The sequence below is a fragment of the Lissotriton vulgaris genome, chromosome 9 (genome assembly GCF_964263255.1).
Source record: "Lissotriton vulgaris chromosome 9, aLisVul1.2, whole genome shotgun sequence".
NCBI classification, from domain to species: Eukaryota; Metazoa; Chordata; class Amphibia; order Caudata; family Salamandridae; genus Lissotriton; species Lissotriton vulgaris.
The window spans coordinates 383,025,774-383,048,599 of NC_141697.1; positions in this window are offsets into that span (position 1 = coordinate 383,025,774).

Genomic DNA, 22,826 nt, shown 5'->3' on the forward strand with positions numbered 1-22,826 from the left:
GGGAACGATGGAAGCGGCTTTTAGCGATGGGGTAACAACCCCTCGGGCTAGTGAGTCGTTAAGGAAGCCCAGAGGGGGCGATGAGCAGACAGTGTAAATCTGCCGTAGAATATGAGCCGGGCATATATCAGATGGGGAACCGGACTTAATTTTAGGGAGAAGGGACAGAAAAAGATTTTCCGAAAGTGGAGGAAAGGAATTAAAAGTAGCTGAGGACAGGTGAAGGATGGGGTCAACAAAAGAGGGAGAAGGGGGAGGGATGTTGGATTTAATTGTCGTAATTTTATCGACAAAATAAAAATTCAATGAATCGCAAAGTTTCTGGGAGGGGGGGGGCTTAAGAGTGGTCCGGTCCGAGAACGCCAGATCCTGGGTGATGGCAAAGATCTCTTTTGGTTGATTCTCGGCCGATAGGATTTTCGCCGAGAAATATGCTTTCTTGGCGTCAATGATTTTCTGCTTATAGGTCCCCAGTAGGTGAACGTAGCGGGTCCTGGTACTCAAAGAGTAATCCAGCCTCCACTTGCGTTCAGCCCTTCGAACGGTGAGCTTCAAGTCCTTCAGCTCGGTGTTAAACCACCGATTGGCGTCTTTAGGGCGCCTAATGGAGGTACGTCGGAGAGGAGCTAAACGGTCGCTTCCCTCCGTGAGCCATGAGTCAATGGCTGAGGCTTGGGCTGCGGAATCTAGTCCCGATAGGGGGGGAAGAGAGGCTCAACCCAGAAGGTGGCGGGAAAAGCTATTCTAGGGAGGATTCTCCAATGGGTGATGATAACCACATATTGTCCGACATGCAAGCTGGTTTTCGCTCAGGTACAGGAACTATCGAGCAAGTCTTTAGACTCCTGCTACTTTACTGGAAGGTGGTGGAGCTGGGCAAAGGCAGTCTCTACTTGGCCTTCATAGACCTGAAGACTGCCTTTGACCTAGTTCCCAGGGAGGAACTCTGGAGGGTGTTGTATGGTCTTGGGATGCCCCCTTACATCTTAATGCTCCACATCAAACTGCACAACGCCAACTATGCTCAGGTGCGATGGGGACTGAACGGGGAAAAGACCGATAGGATCCCGGTTGTTAGGGGCGTCCGACAGGGCTGTGTACTAGCTCCCACCTTATTCTCCCTGTATGTGAACAGGGTGGTAGAGCACCTGCTTGGTGAACCAGCAGACGCCCCCTCCTTGGGGGGCGTAAGGATTCCAACTCTGTTGCTTGCCGACGACACCCTCTTCATTTCCAAAACCCCCCAGGGCCTTCAGAAGCTTTTGAACCGCTTCCAGGACTTTTGTGCAAAAAGAGGACTTGTCATCAATGTGGACAAAACCAAATATCTAATCATGCACCCCCCCCCCCAAGCTTGGCCGCCCTCCTATCCTGAACTCTATCCCTCTTGAAAGAGTGTCAGAATTTGACTATTTGGGAATTCGTATGAGCGATGTCATGAGCTGGACTCCCCATATCAACAAAATGACCATCAGCCACAAAAGGGTGGGGGGAGCTCTGTTGAAGGAGTATAACAATTCATCTAAAATGTGTAGCTCCAATAATTGACATCTACAAAGCCCGAGCTGCAACCGCATCACTCTACGGAGCTGAGTTATGGGGCCTAGGCAACATGGAGACTTTGTCCAAGGCAGAGAACAAATTTTTAAAGGACCTCTTGGCCATCCCGATGAGCACCCCAACAGTTCCGGTGCTTCTGGATGCGGGTTGTAAAGCAATCAAGGACCAGGCCCGCCTCCGGCCTCTTCTCCTTTGGGCTCGCCTGTGGAGGTGATGGGTTCGGACGGCTGGCAGAAGATCAAATGGCTTAGGGACATTAAAAATCTCCTAGGGGACCTAGCATTGGGGTCTTGTTGGTCTACCCACTCTGCCCCCCCGAAGGCGACCCTAAAAACACTATACTGGGAATGGGTCTCTGCCAAGCTCATCAGCAACCAGCGTCACTGCAACTCCACCGCAGCTTACCTGAAAATAAAAGACGTTGTTGCCTTCAAGCCTTATCTGGACATAATCACCATTTCTGTGGACCGGGCACTCTTTATCAAATTTAGACTAGGCACTTTACCTTTAGCTGACCTCCTCTCTAGATGGAATATGCCTATGCAGGCATCAAGCCACTGCGTCCTATGTACTAATAGGCCCGAAACCGTGGCCCACTTCCTTTTTGAATGTCCTGATTACGCCCGCCCAAGATCCCACTGGCTTAAACCGCTTTGTAGACAATTGGGTACTCGCCAGTATTCGGTGGCTCTACGGATTTTACTAACTGATACATCCTCTCCCATTGTCTGTGCTGTATCCAAATTTTTAAAATGGGCATGGTTGATCCGCTCAAAAAGACTGTCCATATCAATTTAATTCTTCTCTTAATTAATTTATTTCTGATCAAATTGCCACTTTTTATCTGTTTTTAATGTACAGTCTTTTACGATGTGCTGTTTTATATACTTTTGTAATGCTTTTATGATATTTGCATATCGAAATAAAGTGATAAACCAACCAACCATATTGCCTATCCATAAAAATGGTACACTTTTTGGCATGGCTGAGAAATGCTTGCAATATACCAACTCACACCATTTTTCTCATAACAGACGAAGATTCCCTTCTACGAACCAAAGCTTTGCAGAGCTTATGATTTAACCAGTACTAGGTTCTTATAAGGTGAGGGGTCTCCAGAATTCGCTCAGAGATCTTCATTTATAGTTTTATATAAACTATATTCCACCACTGTTCAGTTATCATGATTTCCCATTTTTTTTATCTTCGTTCTATGGACTTGTAGTTGTTGTAAGTGTAACTAAGTGTAACAATGTTTATTGTTTTAATGTTATGCATTTTCCTGTTGGTGTTGCATTATTGAACAACGTACAGAGCTTGTCAATTGAAAATAAAACTTTTGAACTTACATAGACTCGGTGGTATTTGGTGTGGACTTACACAAGTGAGTGAGCGAAAGGAAGGGTGTGCATGTGCATTGCTTCCACAACTGAGAGGTTGGGAGTGTTATGTTCTGGGTTGTCTACTTGTTGGGTACACTACTATAACTAGGCAGGCAGGGGATTGTGGTGGGTTCTGAATGAGGTGTGAGGAAGGTCCAACCTCCCATCACCAACATCCTATTTTCTTGTGCAAAGTTCTGTATGTGCAAAATCCCTACAACAGTAGTAGTATGTCCTATCCTATCAAAATAGTTAAATCTGGTTAGGCATTTTGTTGGTGGGAATTGTCGAAAAGCCTCAAGATTAACAAAGACTCAAGATCAATAAGACTAGAAGTAGTACAAGAGGACTACACAAAGGACTGGACTCAATGGCTAGAGCTACTAGTGAATCTGAGTTTTATTTAAAACCTTTTAAATAAAGAGTGGCCAACTGGGCAAGCTTAGCTACAGACAGACTAATAGTAGTAGTACAGAGAGTCATCATAGCAGAGGCAGTTAGAGGAAGGGATAACAAGAAACGGATAAAATAGTTCGTAAAAAATATGGTGCAGTAAAAGTTAGGGAATAAGAATATTTTTAAAGGACGGTCAAAAAAACATTTATGTAAACAACAATTGCAATAAAATTGACCTATCTCATCTGGTCGACAAGTAATATCGGGGGATTCGCGGATTGACTACTTATTATTTGTCAACACTAATCCAGTGTTCCATTCTTATTCCAGAATACTAACTAAGCCTAAGTAGTATGATCCACCTGACCTAGCCCACCTATTCCAGGCGTGCCAATTGTACATTAAGTATGCATTTCCACTTCTTTTAGTCCTCAAAAATGCATAAATGGAGGACACATGACTAAATTTTTGCATACACCAAATTGTTGGTTCATTCATGCTGATGTTCTGCTACTCCTAAGCCCATTACCACTCATTGAACAAACTACAAAAGATTCTACTAAGGACTGGGGTAAGCACTAGCAGCACATGACGTAACAGAGGGGGCATCACGCATACCACTAAAAAATTACAAACTCATACTAATAAGTAACTAAACCTAAGTATCAATCCACCCTTATTGACAGGACAAAGGAAGGACTAGAGTCACTATAGCATTACGTAACTTAAGTTCTCTAAAATAAACTCTTACATAATCACTCTAAGCGAGCGCAAACACAAAGTTGCAAACAAGTAAGATTAGTAGCGCAGAAGAGAACCTGTGTCATAACAATCACAGAAGACTTGGGGCGTGGCCACGAGGCGGATGAGAGCGGACACGTGAGCACAGAGCTCAGTGCCGCCCCCATCGTTTATTCTGATTAAGGGGCACAAAGCGAACCTCCCAACTCCCAGAAGTAGCAGGGGAATGTGCCTGGATAACACGGCAGCTCGGAGGAGGACTGTGGCACCGGCGGATTAGGGCAAACTGCCATCAGGAAACGAGCCGAGTCGTGATCCTAAAATGGCGGCATAGCAGCTCCGTGAGTCTGTCGGAAGAAGCGAAGGCTGGGGCTGAGGACATTGACTGGAACAGCCAGCGAGGGCAGCTTTCAAGTCTGGGGACAGTCGGGTGTACAGTGGCATGAAATGGAAGGCTTCAGCAGATTAGATGCCTGATGCACAACGGAGATGGCCGATTGCAGTGGCACAGGATGGTGATGTGCCCAGCCTGACGAGGAGCAGTAGCGGCGGAGACCCAGAGTGAAGAGCGGACCGGGAAGTGTGGCACTGCCACTGGGTGGCCGAGGTGTTTGGAGGAATCAGCAACAAGACATTGTGCCTCGGTGCAGCACCATATGGAGCGGAGACTGCTGTGAGCGGGCCCCCTTTCTCCCCCCTTTTGTTTTCGGGAGCGGAATCGGCAGCCTGCCCGTGCTGTGGCGGTGCATGTGACGGCACCCGCTGGCAGCAGGATCATGGGACAGGTGCGACCTTACTTGTGAAGTCCGCCTAAAGGAACTGTATCAGCCCAGGGGGTGACACGGAGCAAGATCGCTGTGCCTGCCTGAGCCGTGTATCGGGGCTCGAGGCGGGCAGGTCTGCTGGAACTGAGGGAATTTACATACTGTATATGGGTGCAGCCCCGAGACCCTTGGGCACGTAGATGACTGTTTTGGGGGCGATTTCGTGGGACAGCGGGGCCAGGTGCGGCTTGGAGGCCTGGGGCTATGTGGGCTGCTTAGCACAACAGGAAGCAGCAGCTGTAAGGAGCTGGAATGGTGAAGTGACCCAGAAGGGAACCTACTCTGAGAGCCCCGCGTTAAGCTGAGGAAGTGACCATAGGTAGCTCACCTGCTCCTGACTGGCCCTGGAGGGCACAGAACCTCATTGAATGAATGCTGGGGCTGGAGAGTGGTTGAACGAACATGGAGGGTGACTCCCCCCAATTGAAGATCCTAAGGTCAGCGGCCTTGGGCATGGTGAACTGCGGGGATTCTTGACTGACCCTGGAGGTCACAGCAACTCGGGGACTGGGCAATAGGCCTGGAGAGCGGTTGGGCACATACAGATGGTGACTCCCTTCCTCTTGAAGTCGGCAAAGCCAGAGTATTTGAATATAGTGGATCACAGGAGTAACTAATCTGAGGCCATAGGAAGGGCTTGCCACGGTGTGGGAAGTTTAAGGAGCGGTTGCAGAGACAACTGAGAAGGCTGACAAGTGTTCAGGACAGCAAGCGGCCGAGCGCCGCAATTGTGAAGCGGAGGAGTTGGCGGCTGAAGCGGAGGACTACTCCTGCAGAAGTCGCGACTGTGAGGCTGGGCAGCGCACTGAGAAGTGGTTAGCACTGCGGTAGTGGACTGATCTAGGCTGAAAGGAGGGGATAAGCAGATAGCCGAGAGTGGACCGTGATGCTAGCATAGAAACCCCTTCATATCCACCCGGAACACAATCCACCGGCAGGGGTGTGACTGTCTAGAGGCAAGATTGGACCTGGCCAAGAAGACATCCCTGACGAGCCCTTTTGGAGAATGGTCCTGCTGGGGAACCGAGCGCACAGAGTGGAAAAACTTGGCTGGGCTTAGCGGTGTATCCTGATGGGGCGGGTGAGTCGAAAAGAGGGTGGCGAGCAGCGCAATAGAGATTGGCGCACTTCCTGGGTCACATATGCACAGTGATCAGTGGTGCAGAAGCGGTGCATCATCGTGACAGTTCGACTACCAAATAATCCCACGGTCCTGCGGGGGTACGGGGTAGCCAAGGGGAAAGCAGATGGGAGCACCGCCGGAACAGGAAGATGATACGATGGCCACAGAGGCATGAGAGGGATCGCAACAATGGCCAGAGGGGATGCTTCAGCAGCAAGTCGATCAAATACTACAAACCATTGCAGACAGTAGGGAAGCCTTGCAAAAGGACATTGGTCATGTGACACAAGGGCTGGGATTGCTTCGAGCGGACCACGCCAAGCTGGCCGACAGGGTGAAACAGATGGAAGTATCCATAGAGGTCCTGGAACCGGCTCAGAAGTCGATGGCAGCGCTGATGGACGATTTTCAAGATAGTCTGCGGACACTGGAAAACCATGCAGAGGATGCAGAAGGGAGGAATCGAAGAAACAACATCCGAATGGTGAGACTGCCGGAAGGGGTGGAAGGGCCCGACATGGTGGAATACCTTGAAAACTGGCTGAAGGTCACCGTTGCACTGGCAGGACTGACATCCTTTTTCACCTTAGAGAGAGCCCACAGGGTGCTTGCCAGGCCGCTGACCCCTGGGAGGCCACCGAGACCAGTGGTGGCCAGGCTACTTCACTACAAGGACAGGGATATTCTGTTGAACCAGGCCAGGAGGCGGGCCCCTATATGGTGGACAACAGCAAGGTCACATTGTTTCCGGATTATACACTTGAGGTCCAGCGCCACAGGGTATAGTTTGTGGCAGTTAAGAGGGCACTGCGAGACAAGGGCATTCAATACTCTCTGATGTATCCGGCGCAACTGAAAATTACAATGGACGACAAGTCAACATTCCATGAAAGCCTGGAGGAGGTGTGGGACTGGTTGGAGATGTATAAAGCAGGAATCAGGGAAGCGGGTAGTGCTGTAACTATGGATGGGATGAGGCCACAACCGCAAAGGATGAGACGCACCCGCTGTCGCCAACCAGATGCCCAGAAACCGACGACGACGCAAACACTTTGCAGGCTGTCACAGCAATCTCGCACAAAGGGGCAGGGCTGCACCCAGAGGGGTCGAACTCAGAAGGACGGTCCCTGGAAGAGGATGAGGAACAATCGGAGGTTGGGAGCCAGAAGCTTCCCCATGTGACAGCTTGGACCGCGGACAAGATTGTTGATGGGTGATGTAGACACTGGCTGATCCTGAATAGAGTGCTGGGTGGGGGAGGCAGGGAGGGGGCTTGCTGCGATCCTGGTTGGATGGTAACTGATTATTTAGAGATAGGGAGTAAGGGGGGACTGTGGAACATATGTAGAAGAGACCTCTTAAATGCACTGCCCCGGAATGGGCGGGCTCAGTGATAAGGGGGTTGAGCGCAGGACGATGGACGACTAGGTATCTGATTCTCTGAAACCTAGGGCTTACCTCTTCTAAGTTTATGTGGGTTGGCTCCTTAGGAGCTTAGTGGTGTGTTTGAGTAATAGTTTGTATGGGTCCTAATGTTGTAGTGCCTGTTCTGGGGAGAGTGAGAGGGGAGGGATAGGGAGGAGGGTTTGGGAAATTGATGACACCAGTGTGCATTTAGACATGAGGTTGGTGCGACAGAGGAAAGGTATGGCCAATGGGTATGTTACATGATTTAACCGCTTCAGAGCGGCGCGAATTTTCGCTCTGTGCTGAAGATTCAAAAACGGGCGTGGTCGTGACGGAACGGTTTCGTCACCAGCACAGCCCAACCGATGCTCGTGACGGAACCGTTCTGTCACGAGCATCGAAGGGGTTAAAATGTATTACTTGGAATGTGCAGGGGCTCCATACGATGCAATGGCGGCACAACGTGCATGCCTACCTGGTACGGTGGGAGTACATTGAGCTTTCCAGGAAACAAATCTTAACCTAATGAGGGGGCAGCCCTAAAAAAGTGGTAGAGGGTGCGGTTATCCTACACCACCTACTCTACGTTTGCCAGGGGTACATTGGTGTGGGTTAGGACGGGGGTCCCTTTTCAGCCACTGCATCACTTGCTTGATCCGGAAGAGAGGTTTGTGGCAGTAATGGGACGGCTCGATGGAATGGATGTTGCAGTATGTGGTGCTTATGCCCCTAATGTCGACCAACCCTCCTTTTTTGAGATATTGATGGGGAGCCTAGCGTCATATCTAACTACTGCGGCAATAGTGGGGGGAGACTTGGATTCAATAACAGATGTGGAGCCAGATAGACCTCACCCCCCGCTATCCGGGGCCTCAGTTCATTGGATCTCCAAGGCAAGAGGCACCTGGCAAATCAACTAGAATCTTATAGACACATGGCGCACCCAGCATTTAGAAGAGAGGGATTACTGGTATTATTCCGGCCTTCACGACTTGCATGTGGGGCTAGATGCAATATTATGCGCCCCTGCTGTTCATTCCAAGGTGAAAGTTAGTGAGTACCGGCGAGAACGTTGTCAGACCATAACCCGTTGCTAGTGCGCATCAGGTGGAGTCAGGAGAGGGCGGTCATACCAGCCTGGTATCTCAGACCAGAAGCATTAGAAGATCAGGTCTTTGGGGAGGAGGTGAGGACAGGTATTGAACAATACTTCGAGGAGAACGGGGGGACCGCAAAGTCAATGGCAATTGAGTGGGATACATTTAAGGTTGTGACCAGGGGTATCTGTATTAGTAAGGTGGCAGGAGTATGGAAAACAATTTTGACTGAATTAGAGAGGGTGGAAGGCCTGTTGCGAGACGCAGAGAAGGTCTGACCTGGGAATCCAGGGGCGCAAGCTGAGATCTCGGAAGCTAGAGAGGCAGTGGCTGTTTAGGTGGAGAGACTGCGCTCCTTTGATTATAAGAGTTATAGAGCACGGATGCATGTTGAGGGGGACAAATTGAGGAAGCTGCCGGCGTGTTTGGCCAATCAGACCCCCGGGGAATGCCCATATTGGGCCTGGTAGCCCCATCAGGGGAGGTGGTGCACAGGCAGTTGGGGATAAATGGCTTGTTCCTGGAGTATTACACTGGGCTGTACAGTAGCCAGCTGACTCGGGGCCCAGACGCTGTGCGGGAACATTTGGAGGAGGTGGCTTTACCGAGCTTGAACAAGGAGCAGGGGGATCTGCTCGGCAGCAAGATTATGGTAGGAGAGATAAGGAGTGCAATTAAACATATGGCTTGTTAACAAAACTCCTGGGGTAGACGGCCTCCCCATTGAGTTTTATATGCAGATTGCTTGGCTCCGCGGTGGCAATTGATTTATCAGGAGGCATACGAGGCAGGGAGGTTACCTAAGACCACCAGAGAGGCTATTATTATCCCTCTCCTGAAGCCTGGAAGAGAAGCTACAAATATGAAGGCATATCGCCCGCTGTCAATGTTGACGACTGACTACAAAATCTTAAGTAGAATATTGGCGTCGCGCCTCCTCCCCTATATGTTGCAGCAGGTACACCGAGACCAATCCGGTTTTATTCCTAAGCATAATATGGCTTTAAATGTGCGACGGCTACTGCGAATTCTAGAGAACTAACAAGACCTGTTACCGCGTGCTTTGATTCTATCGGTGGACATAGAGAAGGCATTTGATAGCCTGGAATGGCCCTTTCTCTTTCACGTTATGCATAAGATGGGGTTGGGGTGGACTTCATGAGGTGGGCCCAAATACTGTATACATCAGCGACTGCTCGGGTGCGGACATGGGGGTGGTATCAGCTTCCTGCAGAGTAGGACGAGGAACGCGAGAGTGTTGCCCGCTTTCTCCACTGTTATTCGCGCTGGCGATTGAACCCCTGGCGGTGCAAGCTAGGTCAGGGAAGCACTATACTGGGCTGGAGATGCGTGGATACATTCATTATATCACTCTATGTGGAAGACATGTTGATGTTTCTGGTGGGCCCTGTTAGGGACTCAACGGGAGCGGCAGAGCTGCTGCGGGCGTTTGGTGCAGCATCAGGGCAGTGTGTGAACTGGGAGAAGACTAGCCTGTTCCCGGCGCGTCGGAAAATGGGAATTCCCGACAGACTGCATGGAATAAGATGGGAGCCCTGCTGCTTTTCGTATCTGGGAACTAGCATTTATCATGACCAAGCAAATCTTCTGGAGGGAAATGTGAATAGAGCTGTGCGAGGAGTCAAGGGGAGCATGCCGTTCTGGAGTACTCTGCCGCTCTCGTTGGCAAGAAGGGTAGCGCTTCTGAAAATGGTAGCACTCCTTAGGCTAATACATTATTTCAGGACGCTGCTGATCTTGATTCCGGGCCAGGTGTTTAGGACGCTAAGAACTATGGTAGGAGGATTTTTATGGGGGAGTGGCAGGAGGCGGTGGCTCTGGCCATGATGATGAGACCTAGAGCGGAAGGAGGATGGGCGGCCCCAGACTTTGAACTGTATTATCTAGCGGCCCAACTGCAGTGGCTCACGCAGGCGGTTGCTCAAAAGTTCAGGGGACCGGATGGTCCAGAGAATCGTTGGGTTCCACGGCATGTATTATCCTTTGTGGTTTTGGGCCAGCGATTGCGGGTTGCATCGTTGACTTATGAAGAGAGAGCGCTAAGGGCAAGCTGGATTAGAAGTAGGCGTAGAGTAGGGGAGGCTCAACCGTACGCACTGGAGATACCTCTTGGAATGTGTAAGGCCCTTCCACATGGAGGGGACTGGTCGGCATTAGCTGAGTGGGAAGAACTGGGATTGCAGACTTATACGAGGGCGGAGCTCTCTTGCCGTACCAGTCAGTGCAGGACAAAGTCGGATTGCCAAGGGGGGATTTCTTGTTGCATGCCACTTTGGTGGCAGCGATTCAGGAATACTGGGGGGAAGGGCTGCTGGAACCACAGACATCTCCAACGTGCCAATATGTAGGTAGTAATGTGCCTGTATCGGCGAATGGTGGGGGAGGGGCTTCAACGCTAACTCAACTGCGAGAAAAATGGGAGGTGGATATGGGCAAAGATATACCAAAGATATACCTGAATCGACTTGATCTAAATTGGTGCAGAGGGCGTGGCAGGGTACACAGAATGCTAGATTCCAACTTATCCATTTCTATGTTATACATTGTGTGTACTTAACCCTAGAAAAGATATATAAATATTTTAATGTGGAGTCCGCACGTTGCCCTAGGTGTCGTTTGAATGCTGCATATTTCCTACACATGATGTGGAGATGCCCGCAGGTCGGCACATACTGGGAGAAGGTAGTCGAGGTCCTATGCGGGGTAACAGATAGGCAGATAGAACCCACCATGGGAACATGCATACTGCACTGGTACCTTCATGCAGCGCGCACCAAAGTAATGTGTACATTCATTGATTTGGGGTTGATGTTGGCCAAACGGGAACTAACGAGAAAGGGGAAATCCACACAGGGCCCTAGTGTAGAGCGATGGAAAACTGAATTCATGAGCTGGGAGGCTAGTAGCTAACAAGCTAGAAGAGCAAATAATGAAAAGGCGATGGAAACTGCACAAGCATGGGAAGCACTAGTGGCACTACTGACACAGCCGCAGGCGGACTCGGACTCTGACTCATTTGGGGCCCCACATGAACCTGCTATGACACACTGAATATAGCTTGGCTATGGGTGGCCAGAGGGAGGGAGGAAGGGGGCTCGGGCATGGTGGGGTTTGAAAGACAGCCCAACCATTGTAGTATGTTGGCGGCCCCTAACGTGTTGAAGATGATTGGGCATCCTGACATGAGTACATAGAGCACACCGGTATAAGGGGTAAGGTGGGAGGGGGTGGATGAGGCTTGAGCCAGCGGGGGGACAGTTTTGGGCCCCCATCACATTGTTGGGTGTATAACGTGCAAGTTGCGTTGCTAGCGTTAGAGCACGGTGGGGAGGCTGGAACGATTATTCTGATGTTGATATTGATGTAAGCATACGCCTACCCGTGGACAATGACTGTACGCACTGATAAGGGCCTTGTAGGAGGTGGAAGTTGATTGGATTGAAAACCCCAAAAATATTTTTCAAAAACAATCACAGAAGAATTTTAAACGTAATTTACCTGTAATGTAAGCAGCAGCATTCTAGCTGGTTTAAAAAAAAAGATATTCACAACATATAACCCAGAGCAGAAGAACAGACACAAAGTAGTAACAATTAAATAGTTATTCACCAAGACCCAGGACCTCCACTCCTAGCAGGTCCAGGGTCCAGGATATCGGATCACCAGTGCGTCAGCTGGTTCTGTGTGCGCCGGACACCAGAGCAGCGAAACACTGCCCAGCGCATCTTTCCCCACCTCTGCTGACACTCCCGGAACCCGGACCCAGGCCTATCACCTGCTGCCAGGGTTAAGGGGAGGTGGTGCTGTACGAAGAAAACGGGTGCAGCCAACTGCACCTCCCCAAATAAGGCCAGTGCGTGCACCATTTGTGGGCGCCGCCTTCCACAAGGAAGGCGGTCGCAGCTCTGGCTACGTTGTCGAGCCCTGTGGCCTTTTGACATGGTTCTGGGGTAGGTGGGAAAGACAAGGTAAAAATGTAAAAAGGAAGTAAAAGAAATTAAAAAAGCAGGTAATAGAAAAATAGTGAAAAAGTAGTTAAAAACACACACAAAAAGTAGACAAAAACAAAAAATATAGAATCAGGAAAATAGTCTTAGAGATAATAAATAAAAAAAATAAAAAAAAAGTTTCCACAAACAAAGGATTGAAAAGATACATAGAGGATTGAAATGCAGGCTCCAGGCAATAGAGTTAAAAACAAGGTGGCCGCGCCTATTGCGACTGCGTGGGCAAGTTCGCTTGATATTTTCCCCCGAGCATGCAAAAAGCGTTGTGAACACGTAATAGCGTTCCCGAACAGGAAATACGTATTGCGAACGGGCGCGAGCATGCATTGCGCGACCCAGAACAGAAAATAAGCATCGCGAACGGGCGGGACAAGTGAAAACAAGATGGCCTCGCCCATAAGCGACCGCATGGGCAAGTTGGCGAGACATTTCCAACGCGATCACGCAGAAAATATTGCAAACAGGCGGGAAAAGCACTTCCGCGTCTTCGTGATATTTCCGCATGTTTGCGTAGATTGTTTGCATTCTCAAGAAGAGTTGTGTAACGCGGTTACGTGAATTCCACCCACCCCTAATCACAAGCTCACATTGAAGAGATTAACAAAGATTTTCAACAACGGGGGCAAAACGAGGAATTACACAGATTGAGGGAAGAGATGACTAAGAGACTACCAACAGGAAGACAAAATCAGAGAAAGGAAAACCTTCAGATACCACAGGGACAAAACCGATTATGAGTGTGGGCGCATTTTCACATTCGCTAAAAAATATGACAAGCTCAAAATTGCCCAACAAGGGGCACACAGCACAACAACGGCAGGTGCTGGAAGCAGCAAACCAAGAACGGTAGAAAATTCGAACTCTGACTTGAGTTCCGCAATGGAAAGTGAGACGGGGGAGATGCACGCAACACAAAAACATGATCAGTCCCTACCAAATTTCCACTTGTAGAGGAACTAGATTTTTTATGAATAGACAGGAAGCAAACATTACGGCCCAAAACTCAAGGGGCCCGACAAAGAAAAAACGATCCACCAGCCGCCGCAAGAGGCGAAAAGCAAACAGTAGAAGAAATCAACAAACCAAATGGAACCGCAATTAGGGGCAAGCAAGTCAGATGGCAAAACAGTTATCAATCTGGCCAAGATCAATCTAAACAAGGCCGAAGAACAACTTCTATCCCTAGGGCTTTCCTTTTATGCTGAAAGCTTCGTCAACTATGCAACAACTTGGATGGATATTTTTAAAAGTTCTGCAAGCTGAAATTAATGAAATATCATGCACTGCAAAGTAAGACAACAAGCAAATTACAGTCAGATATACTAACAGAAACCTCGTATTCGCCCTCACACCATCAGACCTCCCAATTTTGTGAGACATACAAGAACTGGCCTCAGAAAATGCCTCATTCGAAGTAAACAACCAACACCAGTTCTAGTGAACAATGTAGATCTACAACACCTTTCATATCAAAATCTACGTTTGTGCCCATAACCACAAATGATACAATTGACATCTTTCACAAGTAAATTACAGTAGGATTGAAACAACTGAACCACAAGGTACAAGCAACTAAAAAGGACAAAAAGAACATTCAGGAAATGCAATATTTTGAACTAATGTCAAAATTACATAACAACAGTCAAATAGTCATTTGCAATGCGGATAAATGGGGAAACCTGGTAATCTGGGGCAAAGATGATTATGTGAAAGAAGCATTGGAACAATTGTCTGACACTAATTGCTTCAAACAAAGTGACACGCTATCTCTCAAAGCTATAAACAAGTAAGTCCACTTTAATCTGCTGGCATGGAAAAGCACAAACTTACTAACAACACAAGAGTATACATTTTTGAAAAATAACAATCCAACTACACCAATAATCTACTTTATTTCCAAGATTCATAAGAATCCATCCAAACACCCTGGCCGCCCCATCATTTCGGCTCGCAAAAGCATACTGGAGAAAACATCCCAGGATGTTGACTATTATCTACAGGAACATGTACAACAGCTTCCATCGTATATCAAGGACACGGGGGATTTCTTGTAAAAAAAAAAGATTTTCACTGGCAACCAGATTATTGACTAATAACTTTGGATGTTACGGCACTCAACACCAGTATCAACCATCTAGACAGTGTACGGGCACTACAATACTTCTTAAGTAATAGACCAATCCAGATGGCACAGCATAAAAAAATGTTGATAAATATGGTTACATTTTGTTTACACAGTACCATCTTTTTATTCCAAAGCATGTTGTACCAACAACTACGAGGGGTAGCAGTGGGGGCCAGCTTCTCCCCCAGGCATGCTTGTCTCCACATGGGCTCGTTGGAGGAGCTGGTGACATATGAAGAAGTCTGCCAGAATACCATCAATATATGGTTCGCTTTATAGATGACCTGTTTATAATCTGGCGGGGTACCCTAGTTAAAGCACTGGAATTTGTTGAAAGCATTAATGATAATAACCTCAACCTCAAATTTACTGTCAATATCAGTCCTGAGTCATTCAACTTTCTAGATGTTCAGATATACATCAACATGGGTAAGATTGAAACCAGATTTTATAGAAATGAGACAGCCAGCAATTTGTTGCTACACGCAACCAGTTCCCACCCACAACATCTGATACATAGCATTCCCTACTGGGAAATGCCCAGACTTGGTAGAATTAGCAGTAACGAGGAAGATTTGAAGGCAGCACAGCAGGCCAGTGAAATCTGATTTTTAGAAAGAGGTTACACCAAAAAAGCATCAATACAGCTATTAATAAAAGCAAAGCACTAACCAGGTCAGATCTCGTGAAACAGGGGTTTCCAAAGCAAAACAAAAACACAGCGCTCTCAGACACTGACAACTCAGGAGGGACAAACTCTTTTAGGATGATCATAGGTTACAGCAGACAGGAGAAGGCCATTAGGAAGATTGTCAAAAGTAATTGACCCCTAGTACTCAATGACCCAGTCATAGGTCACCTATTACCAACCAAATTGGCTATCACTTACAGTAGAGCACCTTCCATGAGAGACTACCTTGTAAAAACCAATCCTGAGAACCAAACTGGGCCCTCATGGTTGGCCCAATGAAAAGGTTTTCATAAATGCAAGATGTGTAAGGCCTGTCAGTTTGGCAGCAACAAAATATCCTTTTTGATTCCATTTGGCAATCAATGAAAGTTATAACAAAGGCGCTCACATGTAGAACAGACTAAGTGATCTATGTGCTGGAGTGCCCCTGTGGCCTGGGCAGTACCGAACTTCAGGCTTACACAAGAGTACTCCAGGACATTCGGGCCATAAAGAATCAAGATCTAACCTATCCAGGAGCCCGACATTTTGGTGAACTACACAAAGCAGATCCAAAAGGTCTTATTCAGTAGCAGCCTGTGGAGGGGGTGACGCTGGGTGCTGACATGGGGCGGGGGAGGGGCAAGGTGGGGGTTTTAAACTACGGATTACGGTCGATTAGATGGAAGTAAACATATAAATAAATAAAACTAATCTCGTATTGCACGCTGCATTGCCAAATGTGTTGCAGCACGCACAGTGAAATTCGTTTAATTTATTTATATGTTTACTTACCTCTAATTGGCCATAATCTGTAGATTACTGTTCACCACCCTGCCCTACCCCACCCGACGTCAGTGCCCAGCAGCACTCCCACCATGGGCCGTTACTGGTCTAATATACTATCTAATTGACTCTATCCCATATAACAAGAGAGGAGGAAACAGGGAGAGAACCGTACACAGACTGGAGACCAGATATTTTTTGGAGCTCGACTCCAAGTCCCCGGGGGGGGGGTTTGAATACCAGGGAAGACCTTTACACTTGCCAGTAAATTTGTAGCATTTAGGTAGACCATTTGGACCAGAAGTCAAAATGACGTTATACAGATTTAAAAACTTTGCAAATTTTTCAAATCTCATGCACAATAAAGCATACACACAACTAAAACAAGGCCGCCTCCCTGTAGCAAACACACAGTAGTTTTAATCCTTTTTAGCTTTCTTATCACTGGGTTGATATTTAACACATGCACTTTTTCAATGTTATAGCACAAGCACTTTAACAGTGAGGAGAGATACCCACATTTGTTTACATTGAAATCCAATGACCAGCAAAAATGTGCACATTCATCGAGCAACATGATTAGCACATGTTGTGGAACCCAATGTGGTTATTGTATTTGTACATGAATTTTACAACGTATTTTAGCTATGTTTTCCACTATTCTAAAATGTCAAACAATGTTTAAACAGCATGTTGCAACTGATAACAATCTAGAAAATGCATGTATGCAATGAACCAATCAAATTGTGAATTGAGAGAAAAAAAACGTACAAATATGAACAGCTATATGTGGTATGTTGTCTATGTCTATGACTATAGTTTGAGATGCACTTATCACTTTAAGAAATGAAAGAAAAAACAGCATAAAAAGCGAAACCAAGCTGTGTAGCACGTCATGTTATCAAGGCCCCTTGGGGGCTGAAATGCTTTTAATGGCTGACCTGCACATGGAGAAATAAAGAAATTTTGCAGCACTCATTTGGTGGTCCGTGCTCCTATCTTTTAGAAAAATGACGGTTTGGGGTGTTCCCTGATTAACCCTCAGGATTCAAGGGGACTTAGGGGCATATTACCAAGCAATAGCGATAATTATCGCTATTGCTTGGTTAGAGACAAAAATTTACCGCTGAGCTGCGGCGATTTTTACCGCAAATAAACCTTGGTATTACCAAGGTTTAACGCAAATGCGATAAAAATCGCCGCAAAGCATGAATATCGCTGAAAAGTCCGCGATATTCATGCATTACCGAGCTAATGCTCTTAGCCATGTTATCCACCTCCCATTGGATAACATGGCTAAGAACTGCTCAGGGCAGGTGTTAGCTTTTGGAGATATTCGCTCTTAGCGCGAATATCTCCAAAAGTTGGTAATAGGAGATAGCGATGTTAGCGACTGTTTCCAGTCGCTAACATCTTGGCACGCCCACTTTGCATGTCATTAGTGTTAAATATCACTGACATGCAAAGCGGGGCCCAAGATGGTCGCTATCTCCTACTAGCTGTCGCTAACTGGGGTTAGCGACAGCTAGGTAATAGGGAGATAATTTTATCTCCGCTTTCTTGGCTTTTAAAGCCAAAAAAGCGGAGATAAACCCCCTTGATAATATGCCCCGAGATCCCCTAACTTAAAACAAGTCACAGGGCGTGTTTGCACGCATGTCACATCAGGCCCCGCCCCCTCCCTTTGCCACTGTGCAAACGCTCCTCGTGGTGCATTTTAAGTTGAGGGATTAAGTTCCCTTGAATCCTGAGAGTCTCTGGGGTCCAACTTGCCCTCCATTTTTCTCCAGTAAGTGCCACAGAGCTGCGTTGCAGAGAGGTGCAGAGAGAGGTGTGGCCTCAGACCACCTCTCTGCAACACAGCCCTGTGGCGCTTACTGAAGGTGGACTGGTGGACTAGTTGACTCCCAGGGATCCTCAGTATTTAAAGGGAATTAATTCCCCAACTTAAAACATGCCACAGGGCAAATTTGCAAAGTGGTGTAGTATGGGGGCGCTGAGCAAACATTCAGCTGCCTCTGTCCAAAAGCAATTCTGTTCTGCTTCATGGAAGCAAGAGCATTTTTCATGCTCTCACTTCCATGAAGCGGACCAGAATTTGCTATGGCTTGGCCGGAGCGGTGGACCTGCCACTGCCAAGTCATAGCAAACTTCAATATCCTGGGTTGGGCTCCCTGGAGCATTGCTTGAGCCAACCCTGGGGGGTGGTGGTCCCCGGGCCATGTACGGCTCCATGAGGGGGGCTGCCCTGCCCCCTCCAACAAAATTAACGCCCGGAGAGGTGGTGGTCCCTGGGGCTGTGGGCGCCCAGTTCCAATTTACTATACAGTTGCCCAAGGGAGGTGGTGGTCCCCAGGGCTGCATGGGGGGGGGGGGGGCCTGGAGACTAAGCATGGGCGAATTTTGCGAATTTGCGATCCGCGAATTTGCGAATTCGCGAATTCGCGATTCGCAAAATTTGCGAATTTGTGCAAATTTGCGTATTTTTGGTTTTTTGCGTGTTCGCGGGTTTTTTTGCATGTTCGCAGGGTTTTTTGCGTGTTCGCGGGGCTTTTTGCGTCTTCGCGAGCCGCTTGCATAGCAAAGTTACCCAAACAGTCGTTTATGGGAGAGGGAGGGAGAGAGAGATAGATAGATAGATAGATAGATAGATAGATAGATAGATAGATAGATAGATAGATAGATAGATAGATAGATAGATAGATAGATAGATAGATAGATAGATAGATAGAGAGAAAAAGAGAGGGAAAGAGAGAGGGAGAGAGAGAACGAGAGAAAGCAAGAGAGGCCGGATCTCTGAAGGGCCAGGTTCCTGAGTTGCCCCTACAGAACATACAGCTTTTTATTTTTAGCAAAATGCATATGAAAATTGTGCTGTAAAGGTCTCTTTTAGTTTCACCCCTCCTGACAACTCAAAATGGGTGTATTTGCCATCCTCTCCCTTCTTCCTGTTTTTTATATCTGTAAGTGCTTCCTGATGAGGTTTAATTCCTTGAACAGGTGCCTCGTTGCCTACTTGTAACTATTCTCTGACCCTGCTTCAAGGGTCGGAGCAGGGTCAGAGAATAGTTGAAGTAGGCAACGAGGCGCCAGGAAGCAATTAGCAGCAGGTTTCCAAGTTGAAGTTAATTTGTTTGTAACCCTTTTGTAAAAGGTTACAAAGAAATTAGGTTCAACTTTTGCACCTGCTGCTGTAACCCTTGCTTGGCTGAAAATTCGTCCCCGCTGAATCGCGGATTTTACCGCGATTTCGCGAGATTCGCGGATCCCAAAATTGCGGAAAATCTGCAAAGTCCGCGAGCGAAATGAATTTTCAGCCCATGCTTACACTGTTGTTGAAATCACCAGATATGACCTCCCCCTCAATCCTGAGTCAGAAGTTCGTGGTCAGGCAGGCCATGCAACCTAAGCTTGAAGCAAATGATTGACAGATCATAGGTGGGCAAATTTGCCCGCGAAATGGATTTTACACCCACCCTTACTGGAGACCCCACACATTATTTTTTTTAAATAGCCACGAGGAAGTGGCGGTGCACGGGGTTGCGAGGAGCTGTGTGGCATTCTGCATTTCAGTCAATTAGCCCCACAGAGACGGCGGTCCCCAAGGCGGTGGGGGGGACACATGACCTCCCGCATTTATGTAAATTAACCTGAGGGAGGTGGCGGTCCACTGGGCTGCGTGGGGCCAGACAGGGTCCCCCTTAATTATTTATAATTGCCCCTGGCCCACAGCAACAACATTTCGGTTTTTTAAATGTTCAGCATGATTCGCGGATCCAAATCATCTCCCACTGAAGATTCTATAAAGAAAAATGCTTTTTGGGCAATGGGGGTTTCATCTGGATTTCCCCAAGAGGCCTAGGGGGTAGGGTATTTTTACCCTGCCCCCTTATCTTTTTTTTACATTCTTGCTTGTGACTCGGTTTAAACGAGTGACAAGACGGCTGCCAACACTTGCTGAATTGAATTGTTGGCAACCAATTAGATCTTAGGCATGAGATCGGGAGGTGTCCCAGATCCAACACAGCCTCAGTTGTATATCTGAGAAATCTTTAAATTTCTCAGCAACTACTGAATGGATTTACATTATTTAACATAAAGGGCTACCTTTTATCCAAATTTGGTGTAATTCAGTTTGGCAGTTCGGGCTGTAGCCATGTCTAAAGTTTCCTATGGAAATTACCATGGGGAAAAAGCATTTTGTGACTCTCCTTTTTCCCAGCCCCCGCTTGAAAGTTCACCCTGAAATTCTCAAAACAGCAGCTGAAGTTTGTGTCAAACTGGTTTTGACAATTTTGTGAAGATTCGTCAAACGACGCCAAAGATATAGTCAACTGAAAAACAGTTTTTTAATAGAAATCAGGTCCTAACTATAACTATCTACTGGCAACCGCCAGTAGGTAATATATATATTCACATATATATAAACGTGTATACATACTGACTCATATTTTTCTTCCTACATCATGTGACAGCCGATGCACACTGTCATTGCCCATGAATTATTTTCGTATTATGTTCTTATTTACAGTTTTAACTACTGACATTTATACTCTAGTAGATTAACATTCCCACAGTTCAATAATGTTTCAGTAAATGTTAAATAGAACAATGGCGTAATGCATAACAAAGGCTATTAATCGTCACAGAAGTATACCAGACATCATTTTATTTTGTAGAGATGTGGTTCATTCTTTTTTCTTCTTTCTGAAAAGAGAGCTATACACATTGAAGGAAGATAGTGTAACATGAGAGTAGAATAGACTATTTCCATTTTTTAAACTTATCGTGGACCACAAATAGGCTTGCAATAATGAAATTCAGTGTCTTTGGGATCATTGTCAGGAAGAGATATGTTCTTTTCCTAAAGGTAAAAGCAGGTGTACTTTGATGTCTGGAAATTGTGAGGCACTGACATTGTCACTTGCATTTGATTAAGACATTGCAGTGATTTTTATAATGATATGTCATTTATTTAGTGCATTTCTTGTATTTATACACTCTTTATGTAACATTTTGCCATCTTTGGTCACTGCATTAAACAGGTATTTGTGTTCCCCTGTTTAATCCTACTCAATACTAATCTTATTTACTGAATACTTCAAAGACCGGTCCCAACTCCACATTTGTCTACCTGTGCATCTAATGAATACTGTAGCACATGGTCAGTTTAAATCCACCTAAATACCTAAGCCATACATCAGGACGGCTGTAAGGATCTTTGGAGCCCCAGGCTCCACAAACTGATATTTTGATACTCCTGCTTCCTAAAACCAGATAAATTAGGAGTAGATGTTAAAGTGACAGCATCAAACTTTGCGTTAAATTACCCCTTTCCTTTAAGACATAGAGAGCTTTGTCCATCTACAGAAGTAATTGAAATATGCAAAGGTCACAATGTCTCAATAACTCTACAGAAACAAAATGGGAGATAAAAAAGTGCAATGACTTCTGGAAAGGCTAGCAAACCCCAATAATCCTAGAGTGGTTTAAAATATTTAGTTCCAGATTGTTGCATTGTTTTCTGGAAAAACAATCAAAACCATTCAACAGATGTACCAGTGCCCCCTATTGTCATCTCACAATGATGCAACTGGCAGGTAAACACAAAATGAGTTAAATCGATAACTGTCATCCACAAGTGATTATAAATCATTGCATACACATAGCAATGCTATCTAGAGGCCATTTCCAGGTCAGATACCTGAGGGATATGATCTAGGACACTGGTCCTTAACCTTTTGACTTTTGTGGACGCCTACTTAATCCTTACTGGAATCCGGGGACCCTACTGAGTCAGTACTGGAAGCAAGGAACCCTGACCTAAGCATTTTTGATTTTCTGAACTGCAAAACAGTACACAATATATACAGAAACAAGCATTCACCAAACTAATGCAAAAATGATGAGATATTTTGTTTAATTCACAAACAAATTAAAACATATAAAAACGTTAGCTTTAACTGGAAGATTGGAGCTTTATTGAACTAAATCAAGATGGTTTATCGTCCACACTATATTCCATTTGATGTACTTGCATTCTTCCCAGGAACCAAAATGAGGATACCAAGTTAATTTTCAGCCTTCAATTTCAAATTCCCACACATTTACAGAACTTCTCACCATTTAAAATTTTCCATTTTGCTTCTTTAGGTGTATACACTTTGTTAATGTCTTCATATTATTTAATTTTCTAAGCAGTCGGGGAAACCCTGAGTAGGCTTTGCGAACTGCACATGTCCCAGGGGTACAGATTACGAAACACTGGTCTAGAATGCAAACAGAATCAACACATTTCTAGAATTGGAAAGCAACCACACATTCAAAAATGTTCCCAAGCCAAAGACATTCTTCCAGAGATTTGCAGCTGACTGTGGCAGTTAGATTCAGCAACAGTGTTTGTAGACTGTGAGGCAAAAGCTCCTTTAAAAGCAAGGACATCACCGCAGCATACCTGGTTATCATAGACAATGGGTTTGATAAAGATATACTTTTTGTAATGGCCAATAAGACACATGTATGATCCTCTTAAAGGTAGGTGTGCAAAACCTTGTCTAATTCTATGTATTAGAGCCCAAGCGTGATATTCTGTGGCAGTTCAAAGATTTGAGCAACTCTATGAATAGTAAAGAGGCACTATAAACAATGGAATAGTGGTTCAGATATAGATGAACAGAGTAGATACAA